We start from the raw sequence: 16,746 nt of genomic DNA on the forward strand, positions 1-16,746 counted from the left end.
TTCATGTTCGTATGATCACTATTTTGCACATGGCCTCTAACAGCAAGGTTCAGACACTTAAAGCGGAACAAACGGAGCTAAATATATTATTTAATGGGGTTATTACCACCATCTGCCAGTAATCAATCTTCCCTCCATTACATTCCCCCACCCTCTACCCACACGCAGCATTTATTTATTTATTTAGGTCTTGCTGTTTTACTGGAATTAGTGTGCACACTAATTTTCCATTCATTGCTTTACAGTCATCCTTTCCAACTGCTTATGATTATCACCTTTTTACTCTAATCTTCCTTCCCAAGGACACTCTTATAAAGAAGATGCAATTTACAGCTGCAGGTTTTTTTCTGAAATTTTAAACCTAGCTGTCTTTTTTTTTTTATTTTAATTGAAAAAGGTAAAAAATTAGGCACAGGGAGCAGAAAGAACAAAAGCTCAGAGGGCTCTAGTGCATTAAAAAAATCAATAGCAGCAGTCGAACAGCGCTAAAGGTTGATTCATGTAAAAGATGATGGATCAAATACATATAATTTCTGCAGTTACCTCAAGGGCTCAATCTACACGTGTGCTCCCTTGCACAGTCAAAGCCTGGAATGCAACGCAAGGTTGAGTCAGACCATTAAAGGGCTGTTCCGTTCTCTATATGTAAAACAAAATAAATCCAAATTAAGAACATGCCCTTTTAAAACTTTGGCAAAAAACTGGGTACAATAAGGTCTTGTCTACACTACAGAATTTTGTCAACAAAAGTCAGCTTTCATTGGAGGTGTACATGCTCCAATGCTCCTCCTGCCGACAAAACTCTCCTGCTTTGCTGAAAAAATAAAATCACCTCAGTGAGAGGAGTGGAGGTTTTTGCAGTAAAGTTATAATCGACAAAGTGTCAGGGTAGACACTGCGTTTGGTTATGTTACTGTAAATGGCCTCCAGGAGATGTCCCATAATTCCCATCCTGACCGCTCTGGTCAGCAGTTTGAACTTGCTGCCCTCCACCCAGGTACACAAAACATCCACCCCTTCCGCTTTAAAGGCCCAGGGATTTTTGGAATTCTACTTCCTATTTGCTCAGCATAGAGAGCTCATATTGCATCTTCTGAGCTGACCATCGTTTGCTGCATGGAGCCACCCTCTCCCGCTTGGAGCACACCTGAGTTATTGGCTCTGTGGGGAAAGCAGGCTGTGCAGTCTTCGCTCCGCTCCAGCCATAGGAACTTCGACATGCAAGGTCAGATTTCTCGTGGCATGCTGGAGAAGGGTTATGAATGGGACATGCATCAGTGCCCTGCAAAGACCAAGTAGCTGAGGCAGGAGAACCAGAAGGCAATGAATTCAAACCGTCACTCTGGTGCTGCACCGAAGACCTGCCACTTCTAGAAAGAGCTGGATGCCATCCTTGGCAGCAATCCCACTTCCACTGCCGAGAGCCTTGCGGATACTGCAGCAGAGCTGGAGCCAGTGGAATCACCCCCAGAGGATGAAGTTGTGGATGAGGAGTTCGAGTTGGAGGACAAGCAATAGGATCATCCGGTACCATGCGGAGCCAGGACCACTTCTCAACTCCGGAGGGTTCTAGCCAGTACTGTCGCTGGCGTGCATGACGCAAGAGAGGGGAGCTCTGGTAAGTCATCTTTTTGAGTTGATGCTGCTCAGTTATGAGGTAGAGCTGTCCTTTGCTTTGTTATATTCTAGAAGTGGGTGAAGAGATAGAAATGTATATTATTAGCTGTTGTGTGCTTCACATTCCCTTGTGAAGCTAAGCAGTGTGGCAGAGATTTTGCAGGAATCCTCCATAGAAATCTCTAGGAAACTTTCCTGGAGGTACTCGCCAATCCTCGGCTGAAGGTTCCTTAGCAGAGCAGCTTTGATCTTTCCCCCATTGTAGGAAACTTTCCCACATCAATCAGAAATCGCTTGTGCAGCGATCAAAGCGGCACATAAGCGAGCAGCACAGTGACCCGATCTGAAGCTGCACACATGCAGGAGATGCGCCTATGCATCCTTGTTTGCCCTCAGGAGGAAGATATCAACTACAATGACTCCTGCCTGTGGAAAATGGTGGCTGAATTTACAAGTTTGTCCTAGTCACCTGCAGTGATCTCCTTAAAAAGCCATGTAGATCCTTTGCCCCATCTTGAGCCCCCTCTGCCTTCCATGGGCCGAACGCACAATATTTAGGGCATTTGCCAAGCTGTGCGCTTGCTCAGGGACAGTGAGAAACTGATTCGTATTTAAAAAGAGGTGTATTTTACTATAATGATTCAATGCTGTAAGTGCACTAACAATCATGCTTCTGTTTATTGTTTGCTTCTGCAGATGTGGCTTTCAGGAGAGCCCCCTACACACAGAGGTGAAAGTAAGCCGGTACGCCCAGGTATGGCGTACCGGTAAGAGCCAGTGCGCCGTACCAGGACCGGCTTTCCCAGAGGGCAATTTAAAGCCCTGGGGTAGTGGCGGTGGGGCTGCGGCCAGGATTTAAAGGGCCCCGGAGCTCCAGCCGCTGCTACCTCCACCCCGGACCCTTTAAATCCCGGCCTGAGCCCTGCTGCCCGAGCCCTGGGGTAGCGGCGGCGGGGCTCTGGTGGAGATTTAAAGGGCACCAGAGCTCCAGCCGCTCCTACTGCCCCAGGGCCCTTTAAATCCCAGCCTGAGCCCTGCTGCCTGAGCCCCAGGGTAGCAGAGGTGGGGCTCTGGTGGGGATTTAAAGGGCACCGGAGCTCCAGCCACTCCTACTGCCCCAGGACCCTTTAAATCCCGGCCTGAGCCCTGCTGCCTGAGCCCCAGGGTAGCAGAGGTGGGGCTCTGGCGGGGATTTAAAGGGTCTCGGAGCTCCAGCCATTGCTACTGCCCCGGGGCCCTTTAAATCCCAGCCTGAGCCCTGCTGCCCGAGCCCCGGGGTAGCGGAGGCGGGGCTCTGGTGGGGATTTAAAGGGCACCGGAGCTCCAGCCGCTCCTACTGCCCCAGGACCCTTTAAATCCCGGCCTGAGCCCTGCTGCCTGAGCCCTGGGGTAGCGGCTGAGGTGGGGCTCTGGCGGGGATTTAAAGGACCCCAGAGCTCCAGCCCCCACTACCCTCCTGGGGCCCTTTAAATCCCTGCCTGAGCCCTGCTGCCAAAGCCCTGAGGTAGCGGCGGTGGGGCTCTGAGGGGATGTAAAGGACCGCGGCGGTAGCGGCGGCTGGAGCCCCAAGCCCTTGAAATCCCCGCCTGAGCCCTGCTGCCTGAGCCCTGGGGTAGCGGCAGTGGCAGGGCTCAGGCGGGGATTTTTCAAGGGCCCCGGAGCTCCAGCCCCCACTACCCTCCCGGTGCCCTTGAAATCCCTGCCTGAGCCCTGCTGCCAAAGCCCTGGGGTAGCGGCGGTGGGGCTCCGGCGGGCATTTAAAGAGCCCGGGTGGTAGCAGTGGCTGGAGCCCCGGGGCCTTTTAAATCCCTAGTGGAGCCCGGCCACCGCTATCCCAGGGCTCAGGCAGCAGGGCTCAGATGGGGATTTAAAGGTCTCGGGGCTCTGTAAGATGTTACCACAGTGGAGCCCCAGGCCCTTTAAAGCTCTGCACATCACCGGGAGCCCCCAGGGCTCCTCAGTGATGTAGAGGGCCCAGGGCTCCGCTGCAGTAGCAGCAGCTTGGGCCCTGGGCCTTTTAAATTGCCCCCGAGCCCCAGGGCTCCCAGCCGCCTCTGCAGCTGGTAGCTCAGGGGTGATTTAAAGGGCCCCGGGCTCCCAGCTGCCACTACTGCAGCTGGAGCCCTGGCCCTTTAAATCAAGATTTAAAGGGCCCGGGGACTTAAGGCCCTGCCTCTTCCAGTTGAGGCCATGCCCCCTGTTCAGGACTCCAGCGTACTGGTAAGTCCACTAACTTACTTTCACCCCTGCCTACACACCTGCAGAGTGCCTCCACCCGCTAAGGAAACGACCAAGGAGGAGCAAGGACAACATGTTTCAAGAGGTGATTCAATCCTCAGAGGATGATAAACAAGAATGTAGGGCGTGGAGAGAGACTTTAAAAAAATTATAAAATAGACAGGCAGGACAGAAAGGATAGCCAGGAGTGAATTTTAACAGGCCAGGAGAGGATGACAAAAGTGGAGGATCACCAAACAGATGTCGCAGTCCCTAATCACGCTGCAGGTTGAATTCATGCATGCTCACCTCCCCTGCAACCGATACAGAACTGCTTGCTATGCCCTCCCCAAACTCTCACACAGTCCTTGCAACCTCCCAGCCTGTCTCGGTACCCTGTACACTCCACCCTTTGGACAGCTTCCAAAATGATAGCTGCACTTACACACAGCTATGAGCGCTTACACTGCCCTTCAGCGTTATCTCCCTTCCCACCAAGTGTTGTGTGTGGTTAACTGGTATTTAATGAAAACATTATATGAAAGATCATCTTTATTTGTCTCCTACCCACGGTGGTTACTGCTGAAATTAACACACAGTGGCAATTGGATCATTTGCAGACTACAAATCCTGATCAGGGATCAAAATTTTCATGCAAGGCAGCAAATTAACAAAACATGGTAGAGTGCTCTACAGAAAGACATTACTAGTGCTCATTGTCAAAATGGTGCCTCAAGACCTCCCTGATTCGAATAGCCTCCCTCCCCCGGGTTGCGTGCCCCGCATAGTCCTGGTATCTGGCTGCACATAATCAGTCACCAGGTGCTCCACCTCCATGTTCCATGCCAGGGGAAACTTTTCACCCTTAGCCTCACAAATATTATGGAGCACACAGCAGGCTGCTTTGACCATAGGAATATTTTCCTCATTTAGATCTAACCTGCCATAAAGGCAGTGCCAGTGTGCTTTTAATCTGCCAGAGGCACATTCAACAGTCATTCTGCACCTGCTCAGCCTATTACTGAAGCGCTCCTGGCTGCTGTCCAGCTTTCCCATATAAGGCTTCATAAGCCATGGGAGTAAAGGTTGGCTGGGTCTCCCAGAATCACTATGGGCATTTCAACATCCCCCACTGGTCTGGAAAGAAAGTCCCCGCTTACTTTCTGTACAGGCCAGTACTCCTGAAGATGCATACACCATGCATCTTCCCTGGCCACCCCATGTTGATGTCAGTGAAACGCCGACGGTGATCCAAAAGCACCTGCATTACCATAGAGAAGTACCTCTTTCTATTGATGTACTCCGTCACAAGATGGTCCGGGGCCAAAATAGGGATATGCGTGCCATTTATCGCCCCGCCATAGTTAGGGAATCCCATTGCCACAAAACCATCCACTATTTCATGCACGTTGCCAAGAGTCACAGTCCTTCATAGCAGAATGCAATTAATGGCCCTACACTCTTCTGTTACTGCAGCCCCCAACAGTGGGCTTCTTGACTTCAAACTGTTCTGCAACTGACTGGTAGCAGTCTGGAATTTACACAGCAATCGCCATGCATGTCTCCACCAGCTCTCATTTTGGTGTTCTTCCACCGCAATGCTGGTGTGAGCTCTGCACACGTTTCCAGGAAGGTGGAATCCTGCAGCCCCTGTTCATCATCCAGGCCTGCACAATGACACGATATCACCATTCAGCACTTGTTTCCCAAGACCTTAAAGCAACAGTCCACCATGTGCAGCTGCTCTGTGAATGCCAAAAGTAACCTGGTGTTGTTTCTTTCCAGGGCACACAGCACATCAGGCATGACCATCCACAAAGCAGTAGACGTGCTATATCTTGACTTTAGTAAAGCTTTTGATACTGTCTCACATAACCTTCTCATCAGCAAACTAGGGAAACACAACGTAGATGGAGCTACTATAAGGTGGATGCAAAACTGGTTGGAAAACTATTCCCATACAGTAGTTATCAGTGATTCACAGTCATGCTGGCAGAACATGACAGGTGGGGTCCCGCAGGGATCGGTTCTGGATCCGGTTCTGTTCAATATCTTCATCAATGATTTAGATAATGGCATAGAGAGTACACTTATAAAGTTTGTGGATGATACCAAGCTGGTAGGGGTTGCAAGTGCTTTGGAGGATAGGATTAAAATTCAAAATGATCTGGACAAACTGGAGAAATGGTCGGAAGTAAATAGGATGAAATTCAATAAGGACAAATGCAAAGTACTCCATTTAGGAAGGAACAATCAGTTGCACACATACAAAATGGGAAATGACTGCCTAGGAAGGAGTGCTGCAGAAATGGATCTGGGGGTCATGGTGGACCACAAGCTAAATATGAGTCAACAGTGTAACACTGTTGCAAAAAAAACGCCAACATCATTCTGGAATGTATTAGCAGGAGTGTTGTAAGCAAGACATGAGAAGTAATTCTTCCACTCTACTCTGCGCTGATTAGGCTTCAGCTGGAGTATTGTGTCCAGTTCAGGAAAGATGTGGACAAATTGGAGAGAATCCAGAGAAGAGTGACAAAAATGATTAAAGGTCTAGAAAACACAGGATGACCAGATGTTCCAATTTTATAGGGACAGTCCCGATGTTTGGGGCTTTGTCTTATGTAGGCGCGTATTAGTCCCCCACACCCATCCTGATTTTTCACACTTGCTGTCTGATCACCCTAAGAAAACATGACCTATGAGGGAAGACTGAAAAAATTAGGTTTGTTTAGTCTGGAAAATAGAAGACAGAGCGGGGAAATGATAACAGTTTTCAAGTATGTAAAAAGTTGTTACAAGGAGGAGGGAGAAAAATTGTTCTTCTTAACCTCTGAGGATAAGACAAGAAGCAACGGGCTTAAATTGTAGCAAGGGAGGTTTAGGTTGGACATTAGGGAAAACTTCCTGTCAGGATGGTTAAGCGCTGGAATAAATTGCCTAGGGAGGTTGTGAAATCTCCATCATGGGAGATTTTTAAGAGTAGGTTAGACAAACACCTGTCAGGAATGGTCTAGAAAATACTTAGTCTTGCCATGAGTGCAGGGGACTGGACTAGATGACCTCTCAAGGTCCCTTCCAGTCCTACGAGTCTATAATAGCAACCTCAACAGTGGAGAGCAGTGCAGGATCCATGCTTTTGGGCAGAGATGGTGGGTGCACAGTAAACATGGACCATTGAAAAATGCCACAAAATGCAGTTGGAAGCCCATTGAATGATGGGGTCAGAAAAAAATGCATCATGGGACGTTGAGCCAGCACTCATGATGCACTGCAATCCACTCTGCCTTCCCAGAACTCCTAGCTGTAGAAGGTGGTGAGTTGCACAGTGGGAGAGCTACCCACAGTGCACTGCTCTTACAGATGATGCTAGAGCACCAACTGTGGACACTCTCCACCAACAGAAGGAGCATTGTGTGAACATGCACAAGTCAGATAATTATAAACACTTTTGATAGTTAGTGTAACTCACTTCAACAAAACTCTGTAGTGTAGACAAGGCCTAATGTTCTCAACAGGAATTTTGATGACATGAGTTCCTCGGAGGCAGTGTTTCCGCTCATAACTTTCTTGTACATAATGTAAATGGTTGCTTCTCAAACAGAGACGCATTGGGTGCATTTATGTTATAAGGCCAAGGTTTTCAAAAGTGACTAGTAATTTTGAGTTCCTCACTTGAGAAACCTTTGAGATGCCTGATTTTCAGAGTGGCACTTTCCAAACATCAGGCCTCAGTAAGGTGTCAAGTTGGGCACTCAAAGTCACTTGTGAAAATCATGGCCTCGTTTTCCAATTCAGATGCGGGAAGTTAGACACCTAAATCCAGAATTTAGCACATAAATACCTGCTTTTAAGTACTTACTGTAAGTCCTGATAGGTCAAAATTTTCAAAGTCAGGTCCATAAAGTTAATTCCATAGTTTGGCACCTAAAACAAAAGTAGTCCAGTCTTCAAAGACATACTTGCAGCTTCCATTATACTTGTATATGCTCAGCACCTCTGGGGTGGGGGTAAACCACCTATTTCAGGTGACCAAATGCAAAATTACGTACCTAACTTTCATGACCACATTTGAAACATTTCATACTAGCACTTCATCAGAGCTCAAAGTGCTTTCCAAATGTGATAAATATAATTATCCCATTTTACATACAGAAAAACTTAAGTGTGAAAGACAGATTACTCCAATAGAGTCAAACTAGTACTGACTCCTGCCCTATACTTAAGCCCCTTTGTTTTCCGTTTAAACCAATTTTTATTGAAGAATTCCTAGGTTTTACAAAAGTATTATTCATTTTTTTCTGATTTTCACCCTACTTTTGTATCATTCAAATATATAAAAAAATTGTATTTTCCTAAAAAACCAACACGTTGCATGAAATATGTGTACAGTATTACAACAATACATTAGTCTGTGCGTATATGCAAAACTGCCTGTTGAAGTAAGGCTATGCATTAGTCCAGAAGATACATCAAACAGACACATATGCAGGCTCTGAAGTGCATGCACATCTGAACGTACTGATGAATCTCACGCCCACCTCATACACATTTCAAGCTGTTAGCAGATAACGGTTTAAAGATTTGACACACTAAATGGGAAAAAAATGAAAATCTGTATCAGAATACATTTCAGAACACAAGGAAGTATTCAAAAGTTTAAAAAAAAAACAGGAGAAAAGGATGAAGTTGAGTGTATGCGCTGCAAATGGTGTGGCCCAATTATTAAATGTAAATATTTAGAGACTAATAGTTCTAAGTCTGCAACAGCAAACTCTTCAGTCAAATGAAAAGTTATTTGGGGATCAGAGATACATTGTTTTCTTAAACTCAGAGGTGGCACTGTGTTCTGAGTTCTGTTTTAGTTCTGCAGAAAACCACACTGAATTCCATTTCTCTAAGCATTAATCTACTGAATACTTCCCCCCGTCTTTCCATCCACCAAAATAAACCCTGATATTTACCCAGAAAATTAATAGTTTTTGCACTGATTTTCGTCTTTTTTGTTCTTGTGGTAATAAAAACAGATAAATTCCCAAGAAAAATTAAATAAAATAAAAACTGAAAGTGAAGGGCCCTACCTATACTGGATACAACAAACACTTCAGCATTACTAAATTTTGTCAACCTATGGAAAAGGATTACCTGCTGGAGATCTGCTACCTGTCAATGGCATGTGTTGGGGAAATATGCAACTGAAGCTAGGTAAAGCAGTAGTCAGATACTTCACACATGCAAAGCATCCTTTTGACACATGATTTTGGCTGGCAAAGGATTAAAGTTACTATTGTATGTACGCAGTAGAGATTCAATCCTTCGAGTTTAAAAGGTGAACAACAAAGGTTAAATAGTGTGACCAAACAAACATATGTGGCAGGGATTTTGGCACAATAAAACTTGTTAACCACTGGCGTGTGGCTTTAGGGACTGGCTTGGGGAATCTTAATCTTCTCATGTTTAATGCCCAATCTTGTAAAATGCTGAATCCCAGCAGCTCCTATTGACTTTAGGGGGAATTGAAATCACTCAGTGACCCTTCAGCATCAGGCTTCAAAAGCGTGTAGATATTCAAGCATGGTTCTGGTCCACTAGAGGTGGATAATGTGCTTCATCCAACAGGCACACACAATAAAGTCATGGCTTTATAAAGTAATTTTCCATTATTGCATTTAAAATTAGTAGCTAATACAATATTCATTTTTGCTTTTGGATATATCCACACAGAGCCAGCTAAATACCGATTTGTTTATAGTGTTACTGGTTTGTTTTCTGCTTTTACAGTTAAGTTACATGGAGCAAGGGATTGTCACACAGTAACTTGGCAGATGTACTTTACTAGTGTCTATTGCATTCCATTTTCTGCATAAATCTGATGCTGGCATCCAATCATTACAGTTGCCTCTTCCCTTATCCTCAAATTTCAGATCATTGCTGTGCTTATGAATGTTAATGAAAGAAGTTTTTAATAAATTTAAAATTGCAATTTATTTTTCTTAACAGGAATCTGGCACCCTGACACTTTAAAAATATTTTTGTCCCAGAAGTAGTTTGGGGTGCATTAGCCAAGACTGCAAGAGATTTTCCAACAGTGTTGTGACATTCTGCAGTTTTTGGTTGGTTTCAAAACAATGTGTTAGTTCATTTGAAAGTAGTCAATTTCACCTTGTTGTCTGAAATTTTCTGCTTCTCCTCATCCTTCTTTTTGTGGTTATGAAAATAATCAGTTGGGAAAGTGCTGTATTTACAGGGTGAAGGAGGAAATCATAGGGCAAGTGACAGCACGCAAGATGGGGAACATTTTGCCAGGATCCTGTTTTGAATGTGATAGCTTTATACAGTGGAATATTAAGTGTTGTTCTGACTCCTACTCATATAAATCTTGCTCCTGAAATTGACTCACTGTTATGGGACCCTACTGACTTCAGTGGCATTCTACACAGTGCAGGAGTGTGTTCACACGGAGGCAACTGTAGGATGGGGCCATGTTACTATGTCCATATATACACACACAGAGCCAAATTAAGTTCTTCATTACACTGGCTTGATCTAAAACAAATCTGAAGTTACTCCAGCTTTACACCATTGTTTGTGAAAGAAGTATTGGGTCTTTGGCCCCCGTTTCCTTTAGATTGATGTATAATTTATTAGAGAACAAACCAGTCATGATGCCTTGTAGCACACTGGATGCTTCAGAGTTTATAAACCCCAATGTGTTATTTATTGGGACCCCCCTCCACCACTTCACTAGTACAGCTTTGGGCAGGAAGACATAATCTTAAGTAAAGTCCCTCCTTAGCCCACTCTGTATCCTGATCCTGTATCCCCTGGTCCATGTCAGCCTCCCCACTTATACTTCCTTCCTCTCCTTTAACTGTTCCTAGCTGACAGGTTGATTGCTCTCATTAGCTTGCCAGCCTCTGGCCTAATCAAGTCATTGTGCACCCATCCCCTAAATTAAATCCACTCTTGGAGGGAGAGGGAAGAAACAGCTAGTAACTTAGTTACCAGAGGGCTGGGTCATGCTAGGTTCTTAGTACTTGTCACCTGCCTCAATAAGTATTTCCCCCCCCATACAGGCTGCCTCTGTATTAATAAAGCTCAGCTCAAAGGTCCAGCTGAATGTTTCTGCACAGGAAACCAGGTAGGCAAGTTGGCTGGGAATCCAACTGTGGCATTTAACGGGCTTTACAAATTAACGTCAATGCTTCATGCAATTGTTTTTTCAACCTGGTCAGGTTTCTCTGAACTCTAATTGTTCTATAGCAATGTGGTAAACACTTCCTGCAGACAATTTGTTAGGAAGTTTGGATTTTATATAACCCAGGAAATGAAGTCATCAGACCTGTAGGCTGACTGTAATGATTCAGTCCCTGGTTCCTGAAAGAAGCAGACCTTTTGGATCCATAAAAAAAACAATCCACAGGCAGTGAAAGTAATTGAAGAAAAATTGTGGATAACAGTTTCTTAACTAACTCCATTTGAAGAGTTGTAGGGAACTCCTAGATGCTTCTGAGCTTTTTATTTTACTCTAGGGCTGCAAGCTTTATATACACTATGTGTCATTTCAGCTCAAATCAATACTGAATGTTTTTTTCCATGATACAGAAAGGGTGGAAAGAAAAGCAGAGTTTCTGTCCCTCTCCTTTTTCATTTGGCAAATGTGGATTTTCTACTCTCTATTTCTGCTTGATCTGAAAGGAAGATGGCATTTTTTATGTATTTCCCTGCTTGTGCATCACCACCACCACCGACCATTTAATCACAGCTCTGGGAAAAATGTTCTCGAAACTACTACCTGGTACAGAACAGCAGGGGGAGTGTCACCAAATTATTTTTGAGTGTTCCACCAAACTTCTTCTAAGGGTGCTTTCTTGGCAATGGAGGTAGAGTTTTATTAAGATTAAAAAAAATAAAGATATTTAGAATTTGGAGGACTTTCCAACTAGTATGTAACACCATACTACCTCTCGCTCCTGGACACAATGCCACAGCTTTGAAAAGTCCATGTACGCTAGATCCCTCTCGGTGTAACAGAAGGTGCTGCTGCCCAGTGTTCTCTGGAATAGCTCACTGGTTCAAAATAGCTCCAGCTCTGGTTCAAAATAGCCTGGATTGTCAACAATGGAGCATGCTGCAGCTCTCATTTGTTTCACCAGGCCTCAGAGGAGAATCAGGGGAGGCTTAGATGCTGTCTGATGTACGGGGTTATTAGTATTTTATATTAAGAAATGTGTCTTTGTAGGACTGAGGCCAGTTCAAAATGCACAACTCATTTTGGAGGTTTAAATAACTCTGAGGGTGTACAGAGCCTGTGTGGGGGTGCTTTTTAGTGCTGCAAATCAAAATAAATTCAACGTAATTTCCAAAATACAGTCACATATTGGATACATATTTTGACAGTGTACCTATCAAGGTGATCTGAATCAAATAAAAACCAGTTCTACCCTACACTGCTCATATATGATAAGGCACTCAGTTTCTTTATTTCCTACTAAAAAGTAAAGTTTCTGCTTGTTTTGTACATTAGGAACATGAGGTCCTGAGTGCTCTTTTTTTCCCGGAAGACAACTGCAAACTCCGATGCACCTGTTTTCCTGGAAACTAAAATTTCCCCCATCTTATTTTAGACCCATTGAACCATGCAATGCCCCCCTTTTGAAGTTCTAATGCATATTGTTCCTTCCATCCAGCCCTGGATCTGCACATAAATGTGGAACATGACCTCAATCTGGCCATTCCCCAAGGTACTGTAAGTGTGTTATACTGGAAGCAAAACACTTATAAGCAGAGCAACATTCCTCCCAGTAGCCTCGAGGAAAAAAAAAACCACAATAGGTATAAAAAGATGGAAGGAATTTCATGTTACAAACAAAGGACAGTCCTCTCTTGCCTAACATCCTGGAAAAACAGTGCACAAGCAATTCATCTATGGGAAAATTATACAGTACTCCACATTTAATCAGGAAAACTGCTTAATTGCACATCTCCCAGTAGACAGACCGAAGCTGACTGCTACTTAGTGTGTCTGCCACTGAAGCAGAAAGCTTTTGGGGTACTTACTGGCATTCAGACATTTTACTGTGTCTCAGCTTAATACTGTTTTTGCCAGTCTGCTTTTCAAACAACAGTTTTTAGTTCCTGTTTAGCCATTTTATGTACTGGAGGTGATTTAAGTGCTTCACCACTGCATCTTCCTGACTGGCACCTTGCTCCTTCCACATCACTGGCAGCTGTACAAGACATTTTGAAGCAGCTCAAATGCCAAAGTTGGGCAGACAGCTCAATCTTCACCCAACTGCATATCTAGGGCCTCCGATATCCAAGCAATATGCACTCATGTGACTGGATCACTGCAGCTTAAAGGAAGCCATGTTACTGTTGAAATGCCACCTCAGACTGGAATTCCACACACACTAGAATTACTGATCTTCCCCTGAATTGTCTTGCTTAAGAGGATTCTACTCTACCCGTGTACTACTGCACACCTCAAGTTCTAGTGTTATGCTGTGTTAGCACCGGTCTCACAAGCTAACACTGCCTGAGGGCACTCTTCACTTGGGGCCTGTCAAGATTCCTTCCCCACTCTGAACTCTAGGGTATAGATGTGGGGACCTGCATGAAAACCTCCTAAGCTTACTTTTACCAGCTTAGGTTAAAACTTCCCCAAGGTACAAACTATTTTACCCTTTGCCCTTGGATTTCCACTGCCACCACCAAATGTTTATCTGGGTTTATTTTTATTAGGAAAGCATTGTTTGGAAACATCTTTCCCCCCAAAATCCTCCCAACCCTTGCACCCCACTTCCTGCTGAAGGTTTGGTAAAAATCCTCACCAATTTGCATAGGTGACAACAGACCCAAACCCTTGGATCTTAAGAACAATGAAAAAAAGCATTCAGTTCTTGAAAAGAAGAATTTTAATAGAAGTAACAGTAAAAAAGAAGTAACAATAAAAAGAATCACCTCTGTAAAATCAGGATGGTAAATACCTTACAGGGTAATTAGATTCAAAACATAGAGAATCCCTCTAGGCAAAACCTTAAGTTACAAAAAGACACACAGACAGGAATATCCATTCTATTCAGCACAGCTTAATTTCTCAGCCATTTAAAGAAATCATAATCCAACGCATATCTAGCTAGATTACTTACTAAATTCTAAGACTCCATTCCTGTTCTGTCCCCAGCAAAAGCATCACACAGACAGACACTTTGTTTTTCCCTCCCCCAGCTTTTGAAAGTATCTTGTCTCCTCATTGGTCATTTTGGTCAGGTGTCAGTGAGGTTATCCTAGCTTCTTAACCCTTTTACAGGTGAGAGGATTTTTCCTCTGGCCAGGAGGGATTTTAAAGGGGTTTACCCTTCCCTTTATATTTATGACAGGGCCCAACCCAACCACCACTGAATTTAATGAAAAAAATCCCATGCCAGGTATATGACAGGACAGTGAAAGGTAAGTTTCCTTTCTGAGATGTGGCATAATTTGAATGGGAAAATACCATGGCTTCAACCTTGTAATTCAATTTAGGCAAACAAACAATCAGAGTTGCAGAAGGCACATACAGACAACCACAGATGAGCTCCCGTGTGGTAATTCGTTCCACTGAGCACACACGTATCAAGGATCTGTGAATCTGTCCCTTTTAAATGTGATTATCCAGGCGTAAGCAGGCACCATCCGCATTCCAACACATGTATTTGCACAAGGAGAGGTTGCTTACCTTTCACTTGCATTCTTCAAAATGTTTTGTCCCTACAGGTGCCCACTGTAGGAAGTGTGTGCACCCCTGTTCTCTCGGAGATTTGTATTAGCAGCATCCATGGGGCTATGCCTGCACACCATGAAGCCTCATGCTCCAAAACAAGGGCATCTAGGGAGAAGCGGACCCGCTACCACTCCAGTTCCTTCTCAACTACAGAGCAAGAGACTCCGCAGCAGAGGATGACAGGAAGTGGAGCACCCATAGGGACAAAACATCTTGAAAAATTGAAGTTCTCGCTCCTCCTCCAACTGTATGTCCCTATGGATGCTCCTCTACAGGAGACTCCCAAGCAGTAACTCAACATGGAGGTGGATCCAAGAAGGTGTGGAGGACAGCATCAAAGGTCATGTATGTCCTGGGTGCCAATAGAATAGCATAATCTTTAGAAAATGTCTGAACAGAGGACCAAGTTGTGGCTCTGCAAATTTCCACAATGGGTATGTCCTTGAGGAGGGCAACAGAAATGGACTGAGCTATCACCCAAGGATGAGGCTGTACACCTTGGACCTGATAGCAGGCTATGAATGAAACCTGAACCCCACTTTGGTTTGTTTGTTCATATCCTTTTCTGAAAGAAAAAGAAAGAAGGAAAGAAAGAACTATCTAGGAGAAATCCTAAAGGTTCTAGTCCTGTCCAGAAAAAAGGAAAACACTCTCCAAATGTCTAAAGTATGAGGATGGCCTCATCTCTCGAACAGTGAGGTTTGGGAAATAATGCTGGCTGACTGATACAAAAGTCTGAGGAGATCTTCAGGAGGAACAGAGGATGGGGGTGTAGCATGACCTTGTGATGGTAGAAGGTAGCGTAAGGAAGGTCACTCATGAGGGCCTCAAGTTCTTCCCCCCTACTAGCTGAAGTGATGACCAGTGGGGATGAGACTTTAAAGGAAAGATGGCAGAATGAACAGGTAGCCATAAGTTTGAAAAGGTGGCTCCTTAAGGCACTGAGGACCAAATGTCTGATGGAGGTGAGGGATTCCAGATATAAGGAAACGATCAGATGGCTGTGGTCGGGTAGGCAAAAAATGAGAGAACTTCGACAGGCAAATGAAAGGCCATAATAACCTTCCGGTATACTTTAACCAAACTCATAGATAATCCCCTTGTTTTTATTCCAGCAGGTAAAAGGATTCTTGAGAGTTGCTTCTGAAGTGGATAAACAGTTACGTGAACACCAGGAAAGAAAGCATTTCCACTCCTGCAGTTTTATGTGTGGAGGGCTTTCTACTATTGAGAAGTACAGACTGGACCTCTGCCAAGCAGTCCAGCTCTAAAAAGTGAAGCGCCATTGAGGAGCCAGGCCTTGAGGTTCAGGGATGGAAGATTGGGGTGGTTCATGGTCCCTGAGTTCTGTATAACAAGCTCTCTCTAGTGAAAGGTAACAACCCCAAATACCACATTTGTCTGGGCTTCGACAACACTATCAGGATGACCCTCACCTGCTCCTGCTGTAATTTGATCAGTGTCTTGAGAATTAACGGTGCTAGAGGGAGGCATAAAGATGAATACAAGACCAGGAGATATGGAAGATATCCCCTAAGGAGTTGTGGCAAGTCCCCCCTCTGAGCAGAAGATTTGGCATTTTCTTTGTCCAAAGTTGCAAATAAATCCACTGCGGGGATGCCCCATTCATTGCAAATGTAGCAAGAGATCAGATTGTTAAGCTCCCACTCATAGTCCTAATGAAGTGTCTACTTAGGCCATCTGCTACCACATTCCGGAGGCCTGGTAGGTAAACTACAGAAAGCTCTATGTGACGGGCAATGCACTAGTTTCAGGGATTCTGTGCATAAGGACTAGGATCTTGCTTCCCTTAGTCAATATATATAGTATATTGTCACCTTGTTGTCTATCATTACTCTGATATGATGCCCTTGAATATTGTGGAAAGTGTTGGCATGCATAATGAATTCTCCATAGCTCTAGAATGTTGATGCCTAAAGAAATGTTGCTTTACAACCATTCGACCTTCACTATGGAATTCTAAGTTGGCTCCCCAGCCTAGGATGAAGGTGTTCATTGTGATGATTCATGCTGGTGAATCACCCAAGATAACCCAGCACCTATGAGGGTATGGAAAGTCATTTGGTAAGGCTGTGCTTGTTTGGTGTGTATATCGATTTGAGACAGGCCTGAAGATGTGCATGGAA

At 44.5% G+C, this 16,746-nt stretch overlaps 1 protein-coding gene across 5 annotated transcripts in view; it reads right to left on the minus strand.

Annotated features, from left to right (window-relative positions):
• Nucleotides 1-16,746, minus strand: part of PDE10A (phosphodiesterase 10A) — a 574,288-nt gene that overhangs the window by 372,433 nt on the left and 185,109 nt on the right. Inside the window, exon 1 of one of the 5 annotated variants that reach the window (XM_073337887.1) lies at nucleotides 544-701. The exons of the other annotated variants lie outside the window; for them this stretch is intronic. The gene's annotated coding sequence lies outside the window, so the exon portion shown is untranslated. Of the gene's footprint in view, nucleotides 1-543; nucleotides 702-16,746 lie in introns of those variants that run through there. 5 annotated transcript variants of the gene reach the window in all.

Source organism: Lepidochelys kempii, chromosome 3 (assembly GCF_965140265.1).
Source record: "Lepidochelys kempii isolate rLepKem1 chromosome 3, rLepKem1.hap2, whole genome shotgun sequence".
Taxonomy (NCBI): Eukaryota; Metazoa; Chordata; order Testudines; family Cheloniidae; genus Lepidochelys; species Lepidochelys kempii.